Source organism: Crocuta crocuta, unplaced genomic scaffold, assembly GCF_008692635.1.
Source record: "Crocuta crocuta isolate KB4526 unplaced genomic scaffold, BGI_CrCroc_1.0 scaffold337, whole genome shotgun sequence".
Taxonomy (NCBI): Eukaryota; Metazoa; Chordata; class Mammalia; order Carnivora; family Hyaenidae; genus Crocuta; species Crocuta crocuta.
The window spans coordinates 2,144,268-2,166,445 of record NW_027528873.1 but is presented as its reverse complement, the minus strand read 5'-3'; the positions used below and the strand labels follow the sequence as shown (position 1 = coordinate 2,166,445).

At 37.6% G+C, this 22,178-nt stretch overlaps 1 protein-coding gene and 1 pseudogene across 1 annotated transcript in view; both read left to right on the top strand.

Moving 5' to 3' along the window:
- LOC144225487 (retinol-binding protein 2) overlaps positions 1 to 22,178 on the top strand; it is a 67,160-nt gene that overhangs the window by 18,812 nt on the left and 26,170 nt on the right. The gene's annotated exons all lie outside the window — the stretch shown is intronic.
- On the top strand, positions 15,191 to 20,770 carry LOC144225435 (protein farnesyltransferase/geranylgeranyltransferase type-1 subunit alpha-like; annotated as a pseudogene).

The following is a 22,178-nucleotide window of genomic DNA, read 5'->3' as shown; positions in this document are numbered from 1 at the left end:
AACACGAACTCACAGGCTAATTTCCCAGTTTTTAGTTCTTTGCCTTCCCTCTCGAGTTCCAGCCCGCCAGGAGCGTGGACGCCCGGTGTCCGCGCGCGCGAGGCTCTTTCTGGGGCCCAAGCCGCCTGGGAGGACAATGGCGGCAGGCGCGCCGCCACTCTGAAGTCCAGCCCACCAGGAACCAGCACAAAGAAGCAGTTTGTATGCTCAGCCCCCCGGGACCAGTTGGCGCGAGGGGAACTGGCCCGCAGGTATNCTGTGTGATGTATGGGCGCGAGTGCAAGCACGGAGCTCCTTACTTCTCCGCCATCTTGCCCCCCTCCCGATTCAAATTTTTTAAAAAAGAAAATGTCTGTGGTAATCAACATTTTGAACAATAATAGAAATACATTGTTACTCATTATCATCAGACAAAACACTATCTAGACTCAAGTAAATAGGGGAAAGTTCAACGAAACCATTCTATAAGACTTCCAGTCAATGTTTTCCCTGAACTTAAACTTATACAGAAAGCAAGGCATTGAAAAATCTCTAGGGACTTCCTATAAAGCATAAAATTTCTGAAATTTTATATTAATAATATCTTACCTATACAAATTTAACCCAGGGAAGGCTGAGCATTTCTTCTGATTTAACAGCTCTTCCCATGCAGCTCACCGAATCTGATTATTTCTAGCATCCCTTTTTATAAGGTAAAAGAACAAAGCTTTGTGATTTTCCAGGAACCCTCTGGGAAGTCTCAAAGACTACTTTAAGTGTAAAAGATTTCCTGCAAGTTTTATTTATTTTCTTCTATATTTCAGACCTAATTTTTCAAAGGCAAAAATCAAGAGCTGTCAGAGGAGATTTAGACACTTGATTAAGACAGGATCATGGGTTCCTGAGAAACAATACTTGGTTGCTTATTGAATTGAAGTGACAATAAAACATTTAAAAATAAATACAGGGAGGAAACAAGATTGCAAAGAACCTTAGCACTTTCATAAGCAAGGAAACTTTTATTCCCTTTTTTTTCTTCTCTTCTTTTTCTTCTTCGTTTTCATAATTAAGGGCATAACGTCATCATAGAGAATGTAAGATTATTCAGGCAAGTCACAGAATCTTTGCTTTCTATGCAAATTACACAGAAAGTAAATAAGGTAGCCAACACTCCCAGCTTCCCCAGGACTGTTCTCATTATAATACTGACAGTTCCACATCCCAGGAAACCCTTGGTTCCAGGCCAATCAAGAATGTGGGTCACTTTAAAAAGAATAGCCATTTGCATTGCAGGTGAAGACATTAATCAAAAACACATTTCATAGCTTATGATTAAGGATTATAAACCAAGATAAGAAAAATGTACTTTCCAAGTTTTGCCCTTTACTACACTTTTTCATACTGTGGTTATACTTCTATTCTAATACAGATGTCAAGGGATGCATAAGTTCAAAACTTATTCTATAATAATATTAAGATGCTGTTTCTGATAGCATGCTATATATTCATCACTATATCCAAATGAATACATAAATGAGTATTCTAAATATTTCTCAGTTTTGATTTTTAATAGAGTAAGCATAAATAGTTGTAACACACATAAATCCTAAGAACCACTGCTTATGGAAAAGCAAAAGCATATTCTTGGTTGTATTTCTCTGTCATTGCTACTAGTGCTATTCCACCCACTCATATGAATTATAACTTTTCACTGAAGTAATTAACTTCTATTTCACAACGAAAACTAGAGAGCAGATAATTGAGAACTTTCTGTCATATTTAAGCATTTTAGCAGATTAGCAGAGTTCATAATATAATTTTTTATAGTCACATGCATTCCTGTGTGGCAAAAATGAGCATATTCATTAACATGACTCATTGCTATAGCTTCTCTTTTAGCATATTAAAAAAGCAAAATTATGCTTAGTAATCACTGTGTCAGTGTTCTATCCTACTTAGAAAGTACCTAGATATGCATTGGTTATATAATAATTAATTTAATTTAATATCAACTTACAGGTTTTAAAAAAGCTATTGAAATTAAAAAATTGTCAGAACAATGATTCAATTCAAACATAAATTTATATTTGTCATAATCTTAAACATTATGTAGGAGTAATGTTAGCTTATTTGATCAGTAAACTTATAAATGTCTATGAAAAACATTCCTAAGTAGAAAAAACTGCTTGTATTATACTTAACAGTGATAAATCAGAGGAGACAAAGCAGTTTTTATTAAACTCACATTAGTAAACTGGTCTTGTTTGCCAAACATTTATTTTAATTATGTGAATTTGGATTCTTAAAAGGTTTATGACTTAGCTTCAGGAAGAAAATTTTTTAGCACATTTAAAGTATTAGAAGTTTTGGGGTTGAGCACTGGATATTATATGGAAACCAACTTGACAATAAACTATTTGTAAAAAAAAAAAAAGTATTAGAAGTTTATTTTATTTGGGAGGATTTTATATAGACATTTATTTTATAAACCAATCATAACAAAGCTGCTTTAATTTAAAAAAAAACTTTGTAATCTAATTTATTTACACCCTTCAGAAATAAGAAAATACACACACACACACACACACACACACACAAACAGATAAAGGTCTTTCCAAATACAGAGAGCTTATAGCTTCAATTCTACAATTTTAGCCACAGGTCACATGAAACAGGCACAGAATTTTTTTTTTGTCACAATTCTGTATATCAAAAAAAGCTGTTCTCCTTCCTATTGGGCATGATTTTTTTAAAATTAATTTGTGTTCAAAGTAGACAAATACATAAGCAAATAACAACAACAACAAAAACGCAAATATAAAGGACAAATAAACCAGAATCTCTGTCATCTCTAACCCAGCAGAGAATAGATATCTATCATTTACCTATAGAAACCATCAAATGTCCAGTGGATCAAGTCAGATTCCCAGTTATACCTCATTGGTGACAGCAATAACTGATGGGCTATAAGTGAACACAACCTAAACACAAAATTAAAGAGGGAGAAACCTAGAGAATGTATAGTTGGCAAAGTTAAAGTTCTATTGACACTTGGATTCACCTAGGAGCCAAGAAAAAAAATGTGTCTTGCCTTAAGCTGCTCATGAAATATATTTCTCTGTGAACAGCCTACCTCTCTCTGTCAGGGGAATCGATGGTGCATCTCAGTAGAAACTTCAAAATTGTTAAATGATATTTTTTAATGTTTATTTATTTTTGAGCAAAACAGAGCACGGTCAGGGGAGGGCAGAGAGAGAGGGAGACAGAATACGAAGCAGGCTCCAGGCTGAGCTGTCAGCACAGAGTCCAGTGTGGGGCTGGAACCCATGAACCACGAGATCATAACAGAAGCTGAAGTCAGACATTTAACTGACTGTGCCACCCAGGCACCCCTAAATGATACTCTTTTAAAGATGAAATCATAACTCTCATATAAATATAAAATGAACACTTATCAAAGATTTTAAATTAACTCATTAGTTGATGAGGGAATGAGTAAGATGTTACAGCTGGTTCAAATAATGATTTGACTTACAGAGATTCATATTCTCCACTGGATAAAACCTATTCCATGATCAGGAATCAATCAGACAGCTATAGACTGGAAGCAGTTGTCTCATAATCAGCTCTACAAGTTAACTTCTGTTTCTACAAAGTTGGAACTAGCTAAAGACAACCTGAATGGGTGAGCTATACAGAATACCCATTAATATTTTTTGGCCATTTAAAAATTTTCACAACTTTTCAGAAAAGAATAAAAATGTTATAAATCCACAAAAGTGAAGAAAGTGAAAGAGCAGTTGAGTGACAGGAGAAATGAAAAAGTGTTTGGTTAAGTAGTGACTGACTTAGCAGAGAAGGAAAAAAAACCCTCAAGTGTCACAAAGGAGTATGCCACTGAGAAACCATCTAATTTACCCATACAATTTTCTGTGGGGACACAGAAGTCAGAAGCATAAATGCCCCAGAAGGTAGGGGTAAAGACTGAAAGTAGGAAGATCAATTACATGTTTATAGAAGGAACAGTTAGGATTCTGGACTTTGACCTCTTTTTCATCTAGAAAATTGACCATGCCTACCAATTCCATCAAGAACTACAATATATGCTTTAGGAAATTGTCCCATTGGGTTTCTACATCTGAGGACATAGGCACAGCACATGCCCCTTGGGTTGAGGTGGAACAGGAGAGCTACAATAGGAGGAAGAAGCAATCCAGGACAATATCTCAAGAAAATATCTTCCTTGATGTGCTTGATTCTACTGAGAATGTTTTTGCATTGTGCTTGAGAGTTTGGAAAGAATTAGGAAGAAATATGTATTAGGTTGAAACATAGGAAATTCACATTGTTCAACTAATTTGTACTTACAAAAAGAACGGTGATTTCAAGCAAAAACCTAACGCAAATAAATGTTAACAGAACAAAGGGAAACTAAGAGTTGTGCAGGAGTAGAAGTCTAATCACAATAGATTATTCGTTTTTATTATAAATAATATTTAAATAGTCAAAATAATGTAAACACTAGATATTGACCTAACCAAAAACTGGATAATATATAGAGAGAGAGCAAATAGAGAACATAAACATACCTGTTGGAAGAGAAGGGAGAACTGGTACAATGTGCTAAATCTTCAACGTGCATTGACAGAAGTCAATAGAAAATATCTCAACTTGGTATAGTAAAGGAAAGTTATATAAGTCTATTGAGAAATGTAGAGGCAAGTGCCAGCAAAACAGCTAAAAATGGTAAAAACTGTTGCTTCTGGAAAGTAGGACTTTGGTAAATAAGGGCAGCACAAAAGACTTTTACTTCTATTATAAACCAAACTACAAAGTAGTTTGACTTTTGTAATATTTACACAAACTGTATTGTGAAAAATATGGGGGGAAATGCAATAAAGAAAGGTAAAGAGCAAACAAGGAACTGAGGGAAATACTTGTTGCAGTTATATAGTAAGATTAATTTCCTTAATATATACAAAACTTTATTTTTTATTGAAGTATAATTAATATGCAATGTTATATTAGTTTCAGGTGTACAACATATTAATTCAACAATTATATAAAAAAGTGCTCACCATGATAAGTATAGTCACATTTTGTCACCATATAATATTACTATAATATTATTGACTATTTCTCTGATATACTTTTTATCTTTGTAACTTAGTTATTTTATAACTGGAAGTTTGTACCTCTTAGTACCCTTTATCTATTTCATCTATCCTCTCCTCTGCCATCTCCTCTCTGGCAACCACCAGTTTGTTCTCTGTATTTAAGAATCTTGTTTTTTGTTTGTTCACTTGTTTTGTTTTGTTTAGATTCCACATATGAGTGAAATGGTGTGGTGTTTGTCTTTCTCTGATTTATTTCACTTAGCATAATACCCTCTAAGTCCAGCCCTGTTGTTGCAGATGGCAAGATTTCATTCTTTTTTATGGTTATGTAATACTTTATTGTATATACAGACCGCACCTTCTTTATTTGTTAATCTATCAGTGGACACTTGGGCTGCTTCTGTACCTTGGCTATTGTAAATAATANAAGGAAATTGAAGAAGACACAAAGAAATGGAAAAACATTCCATGCTCATGGATAGGAAGAATAAATATAGTTAAGATGTCATTACTACCTAAAGCACTCTACACATTCAATGCAATCCCAATCAAAATTGCACCAGCATACTTCTCAAAACTAGAACAAACTATCCAAAAATTTGTATGGAACCACAAAAGACCCCGAATAGCCAAAGTAATACTGAAAAATAAAACCAAAACGGGAGGTATCACCATCCCAGACTTTAGCCTCTACTACAAAGCTGTCGTCATCAAGACAGTATGGTATTGGCATATATCCTTTCAAATCAGTGTTTTCATTTTGGGAAGGGAGATAAATAGCCAATTGTAGAATTATTGGATTGTGTAGCATGTATATTTTTAGTTATTTGAGGAAACTCCATACTGTTTTCTCTAGTGGTTGTACCAGTTTACATTCCCACAAACAGTGCATGAGGGTTCCTTTTTCTCCACATCCTCACCTACACTTTTATTTCTTACCCTTTTGATACTAGCCATCCTAACTGATGTGAGGTGATACATCACTGTGGTTTTGATTTGCACTTCCCTGATGATTAGTGATGTCGAGCAGCTTTCCATGTGTTTGTTGGCCATTGTACATCTTCTCTGGAAAAATGTTGATTCAAGTCCTCAGCTCATTTTTAAATTAGATTCTTCAGGGGGTTTTTTGATGTTGAGTTATAGAAGTTCTTTATATATTGGACATTAATTCCTTATCAGATATATCATTTGCAAATATCTTCTCCCATTCAGTAGGTGGCCTCTTTGTTGAAAAACAAAACAGCTTTGCTGTGCAGAAGCTTTTTATTTTGGTATTGGCCCAATAGTTTGTTTTCACTTTTGTTTCCCTTGCCTGAGGAAACATATCTAGAATATGTTGCTAAGGACAAGAGATTACTACTTCTGTTTTCTTCTAGGGATTTTATGGTTTCAGGCCTCACATTTAGGTCTTTAATCCATTTTGAGTTTATTTTCATGTATAGTGTATGAAAGTTGCCCAGTTTCATTCTTTTGAATGTAGCTGTCCAGTTTTCCCAGCACCAGTTATTGAAGAAACTGTTGTTTCTCCACTGTGTATTCTTGCCTCCTTTATTATAGATTAATTGGCCGTATAAGTATGGGTTTATTTCTGGACTCTCTATTCTATTCCACTGATATATGTATCTGTTTTTAATGCCAAGCCCTACTGTTTTATTACTGCAGCTTTGTAGTATTGTGTTACCTCCAGTTTTGTCCTTTTTTCTCAAGATTGCTTTGGCTATTTTGGGGTCTTTTGTGATTCCATACACACTTATAAAAAGCTCTTTAAATCAATCAAAGTCTAACATCCCAATTTCAAATGAACAAACCACATGAAAAGACAACTCACAGAAAAAAAGGTCCACAAATATTGAAAACATGCTCAATTATACTTAGAATAAATTCATTTTAAAACAACAAAATACATTTTTAGAAATCTATCTTGGGGCTCCTGGGTGGCTCAGTCCGACTTGGCTCAGGTCATGAACTCATGGTTCATGGGTTCAAGCCCCGTGTCAGGCTCTGTGCTGACAGCTAGCTTAGAGCCTGGAGCCCGCTTCAGATTCTGTGTCTCCCTCTCTTTCTGACCCTCCCCTGCTCATATTGTGTCTCCCTCTCTCAGAAATAAATAAAACATTTAAAAAAATTAGAAATCTATCTGATTGACAGAGATTTTTAAAAATTACTTGTTAATACACAGGGTTGCCAAGAATGTGATGAAACAACCCTCAAATGCTGGGACAACCTATTAAAAACATTTTCTGTAATCTGTAGAAAAACATATGCACAAGATCAGAATTGCACTGTTTGTAATTGTAAATAACAGTAAACAACCCAAATGACCTTCAAGTCAGGACTGGCTAAATTAATTATGGTACTTGTAAGGAGTTGAATACTATACAGCAGTTAAAAAAAATAAGAAAGCTTTCTTAAAGACATAAAAAAAAAATTAAAAAAGAAAAGGGAGGCACCAGGGTGGCTCAGTCGGTTCAGTGTCTGACTTGGGCTCAGGTCATGATCTCACGGTTCGTGGGTTCAAGCCCTGCGTCGGACTCCGTGCTGACAGCTCAGAGCCTGGAGCCTGCTTCAGATTCTGTCTCCCTCTCTCTCTGCCCTTCCCCCACTCGCTCTCTGTCTCTGTCTCTCAAAATAAAGACATAAAAAAAAATTTTTTTAAATAAGAAAGCTCTTTATGTATTAATATGAAGATTTGCTAAGAGGAGCAAAAAGAAAAGTATGGATCAAAGTTTGTTGTATTCTCCTTTTTGGATAAAAAGGCAAGAAGCAGGAAATGTCTTTGTATTTGATTTTATATGTGGAAAGAAATTCTGAAAAGGTGCACAAGAAATTAATAAAAATGGCTTCTTGTTTAGCAGTAACAGTAGCAGGAACTGAACCAAACTTTTCACTGTATATTTTTTCATGCTTGAATTTCAAGCCATTTGAGTATGTTACCTATCCAAAAACGCAATATAATAAAAATTGGTAAATAGGACCAAAGTAGATTTTATGTGCTGATTATTTCTAAGATATATTAAATGGAAATGTTAGATATTCTTTAGGTCTGATGGAAGGAAAGGTCAGTGGGAAACAGTTTCCATCTAGTGGGATTACCAAAGGCAGTCCAGGGATTCTTGGAGGAAGGGAAGGGATAGCCCCCTTGGGAAGAGCTGGTCTACAGTGATTGCTGTCAGTCAGTGCCCTCCTCCTCCTAACTATTGGTTAGAGGGTGGAAAGGGGTGGGGAGACACAAGGAATGCAAATGGACCCCTTCCTAGGCCTGAGCCATTTGATTCCTGTGGTCCTGAGAGGAATGAAGATTTATGACCTCCTGTTCTCTTTACCTGCCTTCTGAGTGCAAAAGTGGAGAAGGGGCACAACTGACATAGCTGAAGAAACTCCCAGGTCTCCTTCCTCCTGAGGACTCTGGTGAAGACAAATCTAGTGGCTCATACCTCAGCCTGATTAGCACCAATCATTGCTCAGAGCTTCGATGAGGGCTCTGGGTCTGGGGTCCTACTTCTGAAAGCATGGGGAACAGACTTGCCCGGCCCCAGTAACCTCATGGGAGTGTCCAGTTGGAAAGCCTTCAATGTGACTCAAACACATGGCTGAAGCTGGCCCGATGAAGGGCAGCATGACCAGGTACTCCTCACCTACATTGTCCCAAAGAGAATGACATGACACTAGTGGCTGCCTTGAGGTCACTGTGGACATCCAGGCAGCCCTGCAATGGCCATTACTAATACCTGTTCCTGAGGCCGAGATCTCTCAAGTCTAGAGGGCAGCACTCATAAATGCAGGGCACTGAGAGGACCATAAAAGACTGATGCTTTCTGTGGTCCAACATCTTCGGCTACCCTCAGCTCTCTTTTTATACCTGGGCTTCAGGAGAATTTTGTCTTTGCTTGTTTGTTTTGAGGCTCCCCCATGTTTAGTGTCTATAATGTGCTATATCAATGCTTCCTACACTTCGACAGGTATCAAAATCACCTGGGTAGCTAATAAGGCATGCAGAGGCCCAGGGTCCTTAAAGTAGCATAAGGCCTAGCCTCTGTTTTCACCAACTACATTGGGATAATTCTGATAGGACCAAAGTTGGAGAACCACTGCACTAAACTCTTTTCAAACATTATGCAAGTTAATTCTCAACATGGCCTTAACAAGTAAATATTATATTCTTCAACTAGAAAACAAGGCCTTCCAGGTCAGTAAGAAGAGTGTCTGGAATCAAATCCACAATCTTCTTACTAGGTGCGTGACCTCGGAAGGTATCTAGCCTCTCTGAACCTTATCTTCATCATCCTCATAGTGAGACTTCTGTGACATTCCCTTTTTTGAAGGGTGGCTGAGAGAGTTAAATGAAACAACCCAGGACAAGTGCTTGGCACACTCAATAAAAGATCATGATTGCTATTCTAATCATGGGTTAAATCACTTACTGGAAACAAAACAATGTATATAAGAGGTTTTGAATGGGCACAGCTTCATTGATTTTAACACATCAAATGGCATTTGACAAATGGTAGAAAAGAATATGGACCAATATTTGATTAAGTCACCAATATTTTCATTTAATTTGAGGTTCTTAAAAAGAAAGATTGCTGGTAGCATATAGCATCACTCATAGTCAAAATACTTCTGCCTTTCCTTCACAGAGTATGCAGATAATTGGGGCTTCTGCTACAGAAATACCCTCCCCATTTACACTCAAGGCCAGTAGTCTTCACTCCACAAGTATTGGTTTATTCCTCATCTACAATGTGTGAGGCACTGGGGATATGGCAGTAAACAAAACAGGGAGACAGTAAATAATCCCCTAATCTCAGGGAGAGAGAGACAGTAAATGAACAGATGTTCCCTAATCTGAGAAATGTCAAAAATTCCTTAGTTCTGGTGGAAGAAAATTTTCAGTGGGGAGCCGTTTCCATCTGTCGGGATTGTCAAAGGCATTCCAAGAATCCTTGCAAGAGAGACAGGGACAGCTCTCTCAGGAAGAGGCGGTCTGGAATGACTCCCCCTTGCTAGCTCCCCACACCCTCCCAATTGCTGGAAAAAGTGTAAGGAAAGATGGGAAGGAAGAGGGCGGTGCAAGTGGGCCCCTTCCAGAGTTAAAGCACTTCGATCCCTTTGGCCCTGGGAAGAATGAGTGTTCCTGGTCTTCTGTTCTCCTGGCTTGCCTTCTGGGCACAAAAGTGGAGAAGGGGCACAATTTACATAAAAACTAAAACAAGACGAAGCTCTGTGCAGTGGCAGAAGGAACTCCAGGTCCCATTCCTGTGGGCACTCTGATGAAGACAAATCTGATGGTGTCTAGTTCCCATAACAGGCCAGACAGGCAAGTTGCAAGAGCACTAAACAAAGGGAGAGGAAGGAGTGGGCCCTGAGGGGAAGCTGAGTTAAGCATCCAACTGATGCCTTTTGCCTGGTAGGACCTGCTTTCTCACTTCAGGAGGAAAGAGGGTGGAGCTGGGCAGGGCTGGGCTCTAAAGGCTGCCTGACCTAACTGGAGCCAGTGAAGAACCCAGATGCTGGCAGTCAGATGCTCCTGAGACATGCAGGTAAATGCCTGGAAATCTGCTGTGCTTGCTTTTTGCTGACTGATTTATCTTAGACCCACGCTTCTTGAGAGATGCACATCTTCACTTTTTTGTGTGCTCTCCAGAAAGGTTCTTGCAACTTACAAAGACTGGGTTATAACTGATCAGTTCCCCCAGGCTTAAGACTCACCTGAGGGATTCTACAGAGAAGCTAATAAATTCAAAAGTGGAGATGTCCAGGCAACTGAGAAAATGAAACATCTGGGTATGTGATTTGTTAGTATGAATGGAGAGTTAAAGGGTCCTCGGATAGAAATTTTGAAATTGGGGTTCTGCTAATTTCAAATTAGATGGTCCTCCTGGGATGAAAGGTGTAGGCAACAATAATGGCTGAATTGTTGAGTGGCGATTGCTTTCCTTCATCCACTGACTCTTACTTTCTTCCCCCAGTATCCCCACCACCACCACCCCATCTTCTACACACACAGATCTGAGAACAAAGAGCATGCTAACGTTGTGTTTTGTTGAGGACCTATCACAAGCTGAACCCTTTCTAGGAGCTTGATCCTCAACCCCATACCATAGTTACCACCTCAGAATAAATGCATGCTGGGTGCCAGGACTCTGCTAAGACCTTTATGTGTATCACTTCCTTTAATTGCTATGACTCTGAAACACATTATTCTTATACTCAAAAAAAAGGTAAATGTCCTGTTATCCTACTGCCAGGAAGTGGTGAAACCTGGATTCAAAACTTGGTGTGGTCNAGGCACTTGTGGGGATGAGCACTGGGTGTTATATGGAAACCAACGTGACAATAAACTATTTAAGGAAATAAAATAAAATAAAATAGGGGAAATAAAAAAAACTTGGTGTGGTCAATCCCAAGACTTTTGAAAAGATTTTGTCTTTACCTTTTTGATTGGGATTGCATTGAATGTGTAGATTGCTTTGGGTAGTAATGGCATTTTAACTACGTTTATTCTTCCAATCCATGAGCATGGAATGTTTTTCCATTTCTTTGTGTCTTCTTCAGTTTCCTTCATAAGTTTTCTATAGGTTTCATCATACAGATATCTTATATCTTTGGTTAGGTTTATTCCTAGATACTTTATGGTTTTTTGTGCAATTGTGAATGGGATCAGTTTCTTGATTTCCCTTTCTGTTGCTTCATTGTTGGTGTATAAAAATGCAACCGATTTCTGTACATTGATTTTGTACCCTGCAACTTTGCTGAATTCTTGGATCAGTTCTAGTAGGCTTATGGTGGAGTCTGTCAGGTTTTCTATTAGAGTATCATGTCATCTGCGAAAAGTGAAAGTTTGACTTCTTCTTTGCATGTAGCTGTCCAGTTTTCCCAGCATCCTTTATTGAAGAGACTGTTTTTTCCCCATTGTATATTATTCTTGCTCCTTTGGTTATAGATTATTTGACCATATAGTTGTGGGTTTATTTCTGGACTGTCTATTCTGTTCCATTGATCTATATGTCTATTTTTGTGCCAGTACCATACTGTTTTGATTACCTCAGTTCGTAGTATACCTTGAAATCTGGGATCATGTTATGTCCAGCTTTGTTTTTCTTTCTCAAGATTGCTTTGGTTATTTGGAGTCTTTTGTGGTTCCATACAAATTTTAGGATTATTTGTTCTAGTATTGCAAAAAATGTTGTTGGTGTTTTGATAGGGATTGTATTGAACCTGAAGATTGCTTTAAGTAGTGTGGATATTATAACACTATTAATTCTTCCAATCCTGAGCATGTTATAGTTTTCCATTTGTGTGTGTGTGTACTGTTTTTGGTTTCTTTCATCAGTGTCTTATAGTTTTCAGAGTATGGGTCTTTCATCTCCTTTGTTATATTTATTTTTATTTTAGGTATTTTATTATTTTTGGTGCAATTGTAAATGAGATTATTTTCTTAATTTCTCTTTTTATTGTTTTGTTATTAGTGTATAGAAATGTAACCAATTCCTGTAAATTAACTTTGTATTCTGCAACTTTACTGAATTCATCTATCAGTTCTAATAGTTTTTGGTGAAGTCTTTAGTGTTTTTCATATGTAGTATCATGTCATCTACCAATAGTGAAAGTTTTACTCCTTCCCTACCAATTTAGATGTCTTTTATTTCTTTGTGTTGTGTAATTGCTGTGGCTAGGACTTCTAGTACTATGTTGAATAAAAGTAGTGAGAGTGAACATCTTTGTCTTCTTCCTCATCTTGGAGGAAAAACTTTCAGTTTTTCACCATTGAATATGATGTTAGCTGTGGATTTTTTTATACGTTGACTTTATTATGTTGAAGTATGTTCCCTCTAAACCTACTTTGTTGAGAGTTTTTATCATAAATGATGTTGTATTTTGTCAAATACTTTTTCTGCATCCATTGAAGTGGTCATATGTTTTTTTTAATAGTTCCTCTTGTTAAAATGATGTATCACACTGATTTGTAGATACTGCACCACCTTTGCATCCCTAGAATAAGTCTCACTTGATCATGGTGAATAATTTTCCTGATATATTGTTGGATTTGGTTTGCTAATATTTTGTTGAGGTTTTGAGTATCTATGTCTATAAGAGATATTGACCTATAGTTTTCTTTATAGTAGTATCTTTGGTTTTGGCATCAGGTAATGCTGGCCTCGTAGAAGTTTGAAAGTTTTCTTTTTTTCTTTTTGGAAGAGTTAGAGTAGAATAGGTATTCTTTTTAAATGTTTTGGTAGGATTCACTGTGAAGCCATCTGGTCCTAGACTTTTATTTATTAGGAGCTTTTCTTTATTCTTGACTCAATTTCATTACTAGGAATCTGTTCAAAGATTGTATGTTTCTAGGAATGTATCCATTTATTCTAGGTGGCCAACTTGTAGGCATATGATTTTTCATAGTATTCTCTTATAATTGTGTGTATTTCTGTGGTGTCATTTGTTATTTCTCCTCCTTCAGTTATGATTTTGAGTCCTCTCTTTTTTCTTGATGAGTCTGGAAAAGCTTTCTCAATTTTGTTTACCTTTATCAAAAACCAGCTCTTGATTTAATTGATCTTTTTACTTGCTTTTTTCAGTCTGTATTTCATTTATTTTATTCTAATCTTTATTATTTCCTTCCTTCTACTAACTTTGGGGTTTATTTGTTATTTTTCTAATTCCTTTAGGTTGTTTGAAAATTTTCCTGTTTTTTTAAATATAGGTCTGTATTACTATATACTTTTCTCTTAGAACTGTTTTTGCTGTTTCCCAAAGATTTTGAACTATTGTGTTTTCTNCAGGGAAGCCATCAGGTCCAGGGCTCTTATTTGTTGGGTAATTTTTGATAACTGATTCGATTTCTTCACTCGTTACGGGTCTGTTCAGATTTTCTATCTCTTCCTGTGTGAATTTTGGTAGTGTGTGTTTAGGAGTTTGTCCATTTCTTGTAATTTGTGCAATCTGTTGGCATATAATTTTTCATAGTATCCCCTGATAATGGCTTGTATTTCTGAGGGGTTGGTTGTAATAAGTCCATTTTCATTCATGATTTTGTCTATTTGGGTGCTCTCTCTTTTCTTTTTGAGAAGCCTGGCTAGAGGTTTGTCAATTGTGTTTATTTTTTCAAAAAACCAACTCTTGGTTTCATTGATCCGTTCAATTGTTTCTTTGGTCTATATGTTGTTTATTTCTGCTCTGAATTTTACTATTTCTCTTCTTCTACTGGGTTTAGGGCACTCTGGTTGCTCTGCCTGTAGTTCCTTTAGGTGAGCCTTTAGATTTTGGACTTGCGCTTTTTCTAATTTCTTGAAATAGGCCTGGAGTCCAATGTGCTTTCCTCTTAAGAATGCCTTTGCTGTATCCCATAGATTTTGGATTGTTGTGTTTTCATTTTCATTTGTTTCCATATATTTTTAAATTTCTTCTCTAATTGCCTGATTGACCCATTCATTCTTTAGTAGGGTATTATTTAACCTCCATGTTTTTGGAGGTGAACTATTGTGTTTTCATATTCATGTCTCCATGTATTTTTTTTAGTTTCCTTTTTCAGCCATTGGTTGTTTAAGAACATATTTTCTAGCCTCCACTTGTTTGTATTTTTTTCTAGTTTTTTTCTTATAATTTATTTCTAGTTTTATACCATTGTGGTCAGAATAGATGCTTGATATGATTTCAATCTTCTTAAGTTTATTAGGACCTCTTTTGTTGCCTAACAAGTGATCTATCCTGGAGAATATTCCATGTGAACTTGAAAATAATTTGTATTCTGATGTTTTTTGATAGGATGTTCTAAATATATCTGTTAGGTTCGAGCTCGTCTAATGTGTCATTTGAAGCCACTATTTCTTTGTTGATTTTCTGTCAAAATGATCTATCCATTGATATAAGTGAAGTGTCAAAGTCCTTCATGTCTGTTAACATTGCTTTATGTATTTAGGTCCTCCAGTGTTGGATGCATAGCTATTTACAATTATTATATTTATTGTTAGATTGATTCTTTTATCATTATGTCATGCCTTTCTTTTCCTCTTCTACAGTCTTTGCTTTAAAGTCCACTTGGCCTGCAGGAAGAAACTATGGTGGCTGAGCCGAAAGAGGTGGTGGTGTCCCCTATGGACAGTGGATTCCTGAGCCTGGACTCACTCACTTACGTCCTGTACAGGGAGAGAGCAGAATGGGCAGATATAGGGGTGCCTGAGTGGCTCAGTAGGATAAGCATCCATCTTCGGCTCAGGTCATGATCTCACTGTTCATGAGTTTGAACCCAATGTAGGGCTCTGTGCTTACATCTTGGAATCTGAAGCCTGCTTCAGATTCTGTGTCCTCTCTCACTCTCTCTCTCCCTCAAGTTAAATAAACACTAAAAAAAAAAAAAAAAAAAGAATGGGCAAATATAGATCCAGTACCACAGAATGATGGCCCCAATCCAGTGGTCCAGATCATTTATAGTGAATAACTTAGAAATGTTTATGATTAATTTTGGTTTGTTCTGCAGTATGATGAAAGAAGTGAATGAGCTTTAAAACTAACCAGAGATGCTATTGGGTTAAATGCAGTCAATTATATGATGTGGCATTTTTGGAGAGTTCTCTTAAAGTCACTTCAAAAAGATCTACATGAAAAAATGAACTATGTTACTGCAACAGTTGAAGAACATCTGTAAAATTATCAAGTTTGGCATCATAGGAGAGTACCAGTGACTGGCTAAAAGATCCATCTCAGGAGCTTGAGCTTATTGCTGATATTCTTAATTGGATGCAAAATAATTATCATCCCTGGCAACATCAACAATGGGTTATTCAGGGATTTAAACTTTGGTATAATGGTCCAGTATGTGGACCAACTTCTTTTTTTTTTAAGTTTATTTATTTATTTATTGAGAGAGAGTGAGTATGAACATGCACGGGTGGGACAGAGAGAGAGGAAGAGAGAGAATCCTAAGCAGGCTCTGCACCATTAGCACAGAGCCCAATGTGGGGTTCAAACTCACAAATGGTGGGATCATGACCTAAGCTGAAGTCTGACACTTAACCAACTGAGCCACCCAGGTGCCCCAAGTGGACCAACTTCTTAAAGAGGATGTGAGGAATAACTGGAACCAAAGATACTTCACATCTATCACCACTGGCTACCATGATCATGCTGTATTAGAGAGAGAAGTTGAGTTAGTAATCTGCTTCACTTGTTTACACATTAAAAGAACATTTTTGTGCCTATCATGTCTCAAGCATTGGGGATACAGCAAAGATCAAGACTGCCCTTGATCTTGCCCTCGATCTTGCCCTCATGGAACTAATAGGGCAGAATACTTAGATGAACTGTATAATGACAAATTTACAGATACTGAAGTATACTTCTACGTTGTAGTGTCTTAAGTTTCTTGAAATACTGTTGCTACTACAGATTGAGAAGAAATCAGATTTCATAGTGTCTCAGAAGCTTTATTTTAAAACTATCTCATTAAATTCTGGTGCCCTTTTTCATAATTTTTAGTGTTTTTTTTTTTTTTAATTTATGTTTGAGAGACAGTGTGAGCAGGGGATGGTCAGAGAGAGAGGGAGATACAGAATCTGAAGCAGGCTCCAGGCTCTGAGCTGTCAGCACAGAGCCCTACGTGGGGCTCGAACCCATGAACCATGAGATCATGATCTGAACCGAAGTCAGACGTTTAACCGACTGAGTTACCCAGGCGCCCCTGGTGCCCTTTAGATAATAGTCTCAAGAGCCCATGTTATCACTGCAGGGTTTGAAGCAGGATAAGTCTTTGTTGTAGGGGGCTGTCCTATACATCATGGGATGTTGAGCAGCATTCCTAGCCTTCGGTTATAACAAACAAAAATGTCCCCAGACATGACCAAATGTCCCCTGTGGGGCAAAACCACCCCCAGTTGAAAATTGCCATTTTAGCATACACAAAGCTATTATAAGAATGAGGATTTTCTGAATTGGCATGAATTTCTATATTAATATCCCATAAACATTAATAGCCACTTTTCTGGTAAAACAAAAGTTTACTGATTTGACCTAAGTATTGCTATCCTGGCTTTTTTTTTTTTTCCTCACTTTGATTTGCATGATACAAGTTTTTTCATCCCTTCACTTTGAATCTGTATGTGACTTAAGGTCTGAAGTGAGTCTCTTGTAGACAGCATATAGATGGGTATTACTTTTTTATCCATTAAGTCACCTATGTTTTTTGATTGGAGTATTTGGTTTATTTATATTTAAGGTAATTCTTTACGTTTATTTATTTATTTTGAGAGAGAGAAAGAGATAGCAAGCACACATGCATACACGTGGATGAGGGTGTGGAGGGGCATAGAGAGGGAGACAGAGAATCCCTGGCAGGCTCCATCCTGTCAGTGTGGAGCCCAACTCGGGGCTCAATCTCACAAACCATGAGATCATGCCCCAAGCTGAAATCAAGAGTCAGACACTTAACCAACTTAGTCACCCAGGTGCCCCCATTTAAGGTAATTATTGATAGGTATGTACTTCTTGCCATTTTGTTGATTGTTTTCTGGTTGTTTTTGTAATTCTCCTGTTTCTTCTTTCTTCTCTTCATCTTTTCCTTTGTTGCCTGATGATTTCTTTAGTGTTATGCTTGGATTCCCTTTCTTTTTATTTATTTATTTGTCTGTTTGTTTGTTTTTGTATCTATTATATGTTTCAGATTTGTGATTACCATTGGGTTCATATATAACATTTTCTGTATATGGCTGTCTATATTAAGTTTGTCACTTAAGTTTAGATACATTCTAAAGGCACTAATATTTTACTCCCTTCACCATGTTTTATATATATGATGTCATATTTTATGTCTATTAATTTTTTGTGTGTCACCTAATTTTTATAGATATAATTGGTTATTACTACTTTAATGTTTTAACCTTCATATGGCTTTGTAAGTAATGAATATACTATCTTTAATACATGCTTGCTTTTACCACTAAAATTTTTCCTTTCATAATTTTATTACTTCTAGTTATGGTCTCTTTTTTTCCATGTAAAGAATTCCCTTTACCATTTTTTTGTAAGGATGGTTTAGTGGTGATGAATTCCTTTAACTTTTATTTGTCTGGGAAACTCTGTATCTCTTCTTCTATTCTGAACGATAATGTTAGTGGGTAGAATATTCTTGGTTGTAGGTTTTCTTCTTTTCAGTACTTTGAATATATCATACCACTACCTTCTGGCCTGCAAAGTTTCTGCTGAAAAATTAGCTCATAGCCTCATAGGGTCTTCTTTGTGTATAACTATTTTCCTTTTTCTTGCTTCTTTTTTTTCTTTGTTTAATCCTCACAGTTTTCATTGCTATTTCTTTTTTTTTTTTTTTTAATATAATCTATTGTCAGATTGGCTAACATACAGTGTGTAAAGTGTGTTCTTGGTTTTGGGGTAAATTCCCATGGTTCTTTGTTTACATACAACACCCAGTGCTCATCCCAACAAGTGCCCTCCTCAATGCCCATCACCCATTTTCCCCTCGTCCCTGCACCCTCATCAACCCTCAATTTGTTCTCTATATTTAAGAGTCGCTTATGATTTGCCTCCCTCCCTCTCTGTTTGAAACTATTTTCTCTCCTACCCTTCCCCAATGGTCTTCCATTAAGTTTCTCATGATCCACATATGAGTGAAAACATATGATATCTGTCATTCTCTGACTGACTTATTTCACTCACCATAATACCTTCCAGTTCCATCCACATCACTGCAAATAGCATGATTTCATTATTTCTCATTGCCAAGTAGTATCCCATTGTATATATAAACTAAATCATCTTTGAGTAAACTATTCATCAGTTGATGGACATTTAGGCTCTTTCCATAATTTGGCTATTGTTGAAAGCAGTGCTATAAGCATTGGGGTACATGTGCCCCTATGAATCAGCACTCCTGTATCCTTTGGATAAATCCCTAGGAGTGCTATTGCTGGGTCATAAGGTGGTTCTATTTTTAATTTTCTGAGGAAATTCCACACTGTTTTCCAGAGCAGCTAAACCAGTTTGCATTCCTACCAAAAGTGCAAGAGGGTTCCCGTTTCTCCACATCCTCAACAGCATCTGTTGTTTCCTGAGTTGTTCACTGTAGCCAGTCTGATCAGTGTGAGGTGGTATCTCAGTGTGGCTTTGATATGTATTTCCCTGATGATGAGGGATGTTGAGCATCTTTTCATGTGTCAGTTGGCCATCTGGATGTCTTTGGAAAAGTGTCTATTCATGTCTTCTGCCCATTTCTTCACTGGATTATCTGTTTTTGGGTGTTGAGTTTGGTAAGTTTTTTATAGATTTTGGATAATAACCCTTTATCTGTCATTTGCAACTATCTTCTCCCATTCCATTGGTTGCATTTTTAGTTTTATGGATTCTTTCCTTTGCAGTGCAGAAGGTTTTTATCTTGATGAGGTCCCAATAGTTCATTTTTGCTTTTAATTCCCTTGCCTTTGGAGATATGTTAAGCAAGAAATTGCTGCAGCTGAGGTAACAGAGGTTGTTGCCTGCTTTCTCCTCTAGGATTTTGATGGTTTCCAGTCTCACATTTAGGCCTTTCAACCATTTTGAGTTTATTTTTGTGTATGGTGTAAGAAAGTGGTCTAGTTTCATTCTTCTGCATGTTGCTGTCCAGTTCTCCCAGCACCATGTGCTAAAGAGACTGTCTTTTTTTCCATTGGATACTCTTTACTGCTTTGTCAAAGATTACTTGGCCATACATTTGTGGGTCCAATTCTGGGTTCCCTATTCTATTCCATTTGTCTGTGTCTGTTTTTGCACCATCTCTTTCTGCTTTTAAGATTCTCTGTTTGTTGCTGCTTTTTGCCATTTTTACTTTTTAAAATCATTGTGTATCTGGTGTAGACCTCCTTGGGTGCATCTTGTTAGGGGCTTTCTGTGCTTCCTGAACCAGGATGCCCTGTTTCCTTTCCCCAGATTAGGAAAGGTTTCAGTGATTATTTCTTCAAATAAATTTTCTGTCCCTTTCTCTTTCTCACCTCCTTCTGGGATACCTCTACTATGAATGTTATTACATTTGATGATATTGCTGAGTCTCTTAATATATTCTCATTCTTTATTATTATTTTTTTCCTGTTCAACTTGGTTACTTTTTATTATCCTGTCTTCCAGATCATTGACCCATTCTTTGGTGTCCTCTAATCTGCTATTGATTCTTTCCAGTGTATTTTTTTAAATTTCAGTTATAGAATTCTTCAGCTCTGATTTGTTATTTTTTATATTTCTCTTTGTTGATGTTCTCATTGTGCACATCCACTTTTCTGTTAACTCTAGTGCATATCTTTATGACTATTACTTTGAATTCTTTATGAGGCATGTTGCTTAAGTTGTTTCATTTAGTTCTTTTACTGTGATTTTGTCTTATCCATTCATTTGGGAGATATTCCACTGTCAACTAATTTTGCCTCTCTGTGTTTGTTTCTATGTATTAGGTAGGTCAGCTACATCTCTAGTCTTGAAATTTGTGGCGTTGTGAAGAAGGGGTATTGTGCTGTCTAGTGCAGTCCCCTCTGGTCACCAGAACCAGGCACTTCTTCAGGAGTATCCTCTGTGTGGGCCGCGTGCATCTTCCTCTTATGACTAAGCTGTATTTGCCTTCAGCCCAGCTGGTTGCAGTGATCTACTTTGCCTGCTGTGGGCGTACTGGGCAGGGTTTGGTCCCTGTTGAGAGGCCTGTCTGAGGTCACTGTGGTCTTGTTGGTGGGTGGAGCTGGCAGTCAGATTAGCTGTTTGCACTTAGCCTCTCTGCCACAGCTGCAGGCATAACAAAGGGCAAGACTTGCTCTCTGGACAGCCAGGTAAGAGGGCCATCTGCTACAACTGCAATACTGGTGCATAGGGTTATCTTCCTCCCTACCCAGGTCAGGAGTCACTTTGGAGTGGCATCAGTCCTGGCCACGGCTGCCTACAGAGTATCAAAGGACAGCGGCTGCTTTGGAGGGATACCTGATGAAGCTAGCAGGTTGGACAGGGTGGGCTCTGCAGGTGAACACAGGGGTAGGGCTCACAGTACTAGCAAGGTAGATAGAGAGTATTAGTTCTAGCTTCCACAAACATCAGGCCATCTAGGCTGGAGGAGAAGAGAAATTATTTTCTTCCTGGCGATATCTCCTAAAGGTCCCTGCCTCTCCAGCACACGTTTTAAGATTAATCAATAAATCTCCTTCATGTCTACCCCAGGTACTTTTCTTTTCTTTTTAATTTTTTAAAATGTTTTATTTCTGAGAGAGAGAGAAAGAGAGAGAGAGAGAGAGCGTGAGCAGGGGAGGGTCAGGGAGAGAGAGAGATACAGAATCCGAAACAGGCTCCAGGCTCTGAGTTGGCTGTCAGCATAGAGCCTGACGTGGGGCTTGAACCCACTAACCATGAGATCATGACCCGAGCCAAAGTTGGACGCTTAACTGACTGAGCCACCCAGGTGCACCCCCCAGGTACTTTTCACACTGCTTTATTTGTGCTGTGTCTGGAGCTGAGTTATTTATTATGCTGGCTTTTTAATGGCAGGAACTCAGTTTCCTTTCACCCTCCAATTCTCCCAGAGTTAAACACACTGACTTTTAAAGTTCCTGGAGTTAAGCCCCAGTGATTTTCAAAGCTCCTGAAGTTAAGCTCTGCTAGTTTTCAAAGCCATATGTTCAAGGAACTCATCTTTTCAATGCAGGTACCCAGTGCCAGGGGGGCCTGGTATGGAACCTGACTCTCTCACTTCTCTATGTCTGTGATGTCCTTCCCATTTGTAGTTAGTCTCACTGGGTAAGTTTGGTTCCCAATTACTTCTCTACCTTTCCTACCCTTTTCAACATGGCTTTCTCTCTAAGATTAAGTGGAAAGTCTGTTTTGCCAGAGTTCAAGTCTTTTTCACAGGTAACCGTTGCATAGATGTAGCTGTTATCTCTGTGTGCCCATGGGACGAGCTGAACTCAGTATCCTCCCCTGCCATCTTCCTGCCTCCCCCCAACAATGTGTGTTTTATTTTTTTTAATTTTTTATAGTTTATTTATTTTTGAGACAGAAAGAGAGACAGAGCATGAGTGGAGGAGGGGCAGAGAGAGAGAGGGAGACACAGAATCCAAAATAGGCTCCAGGCTC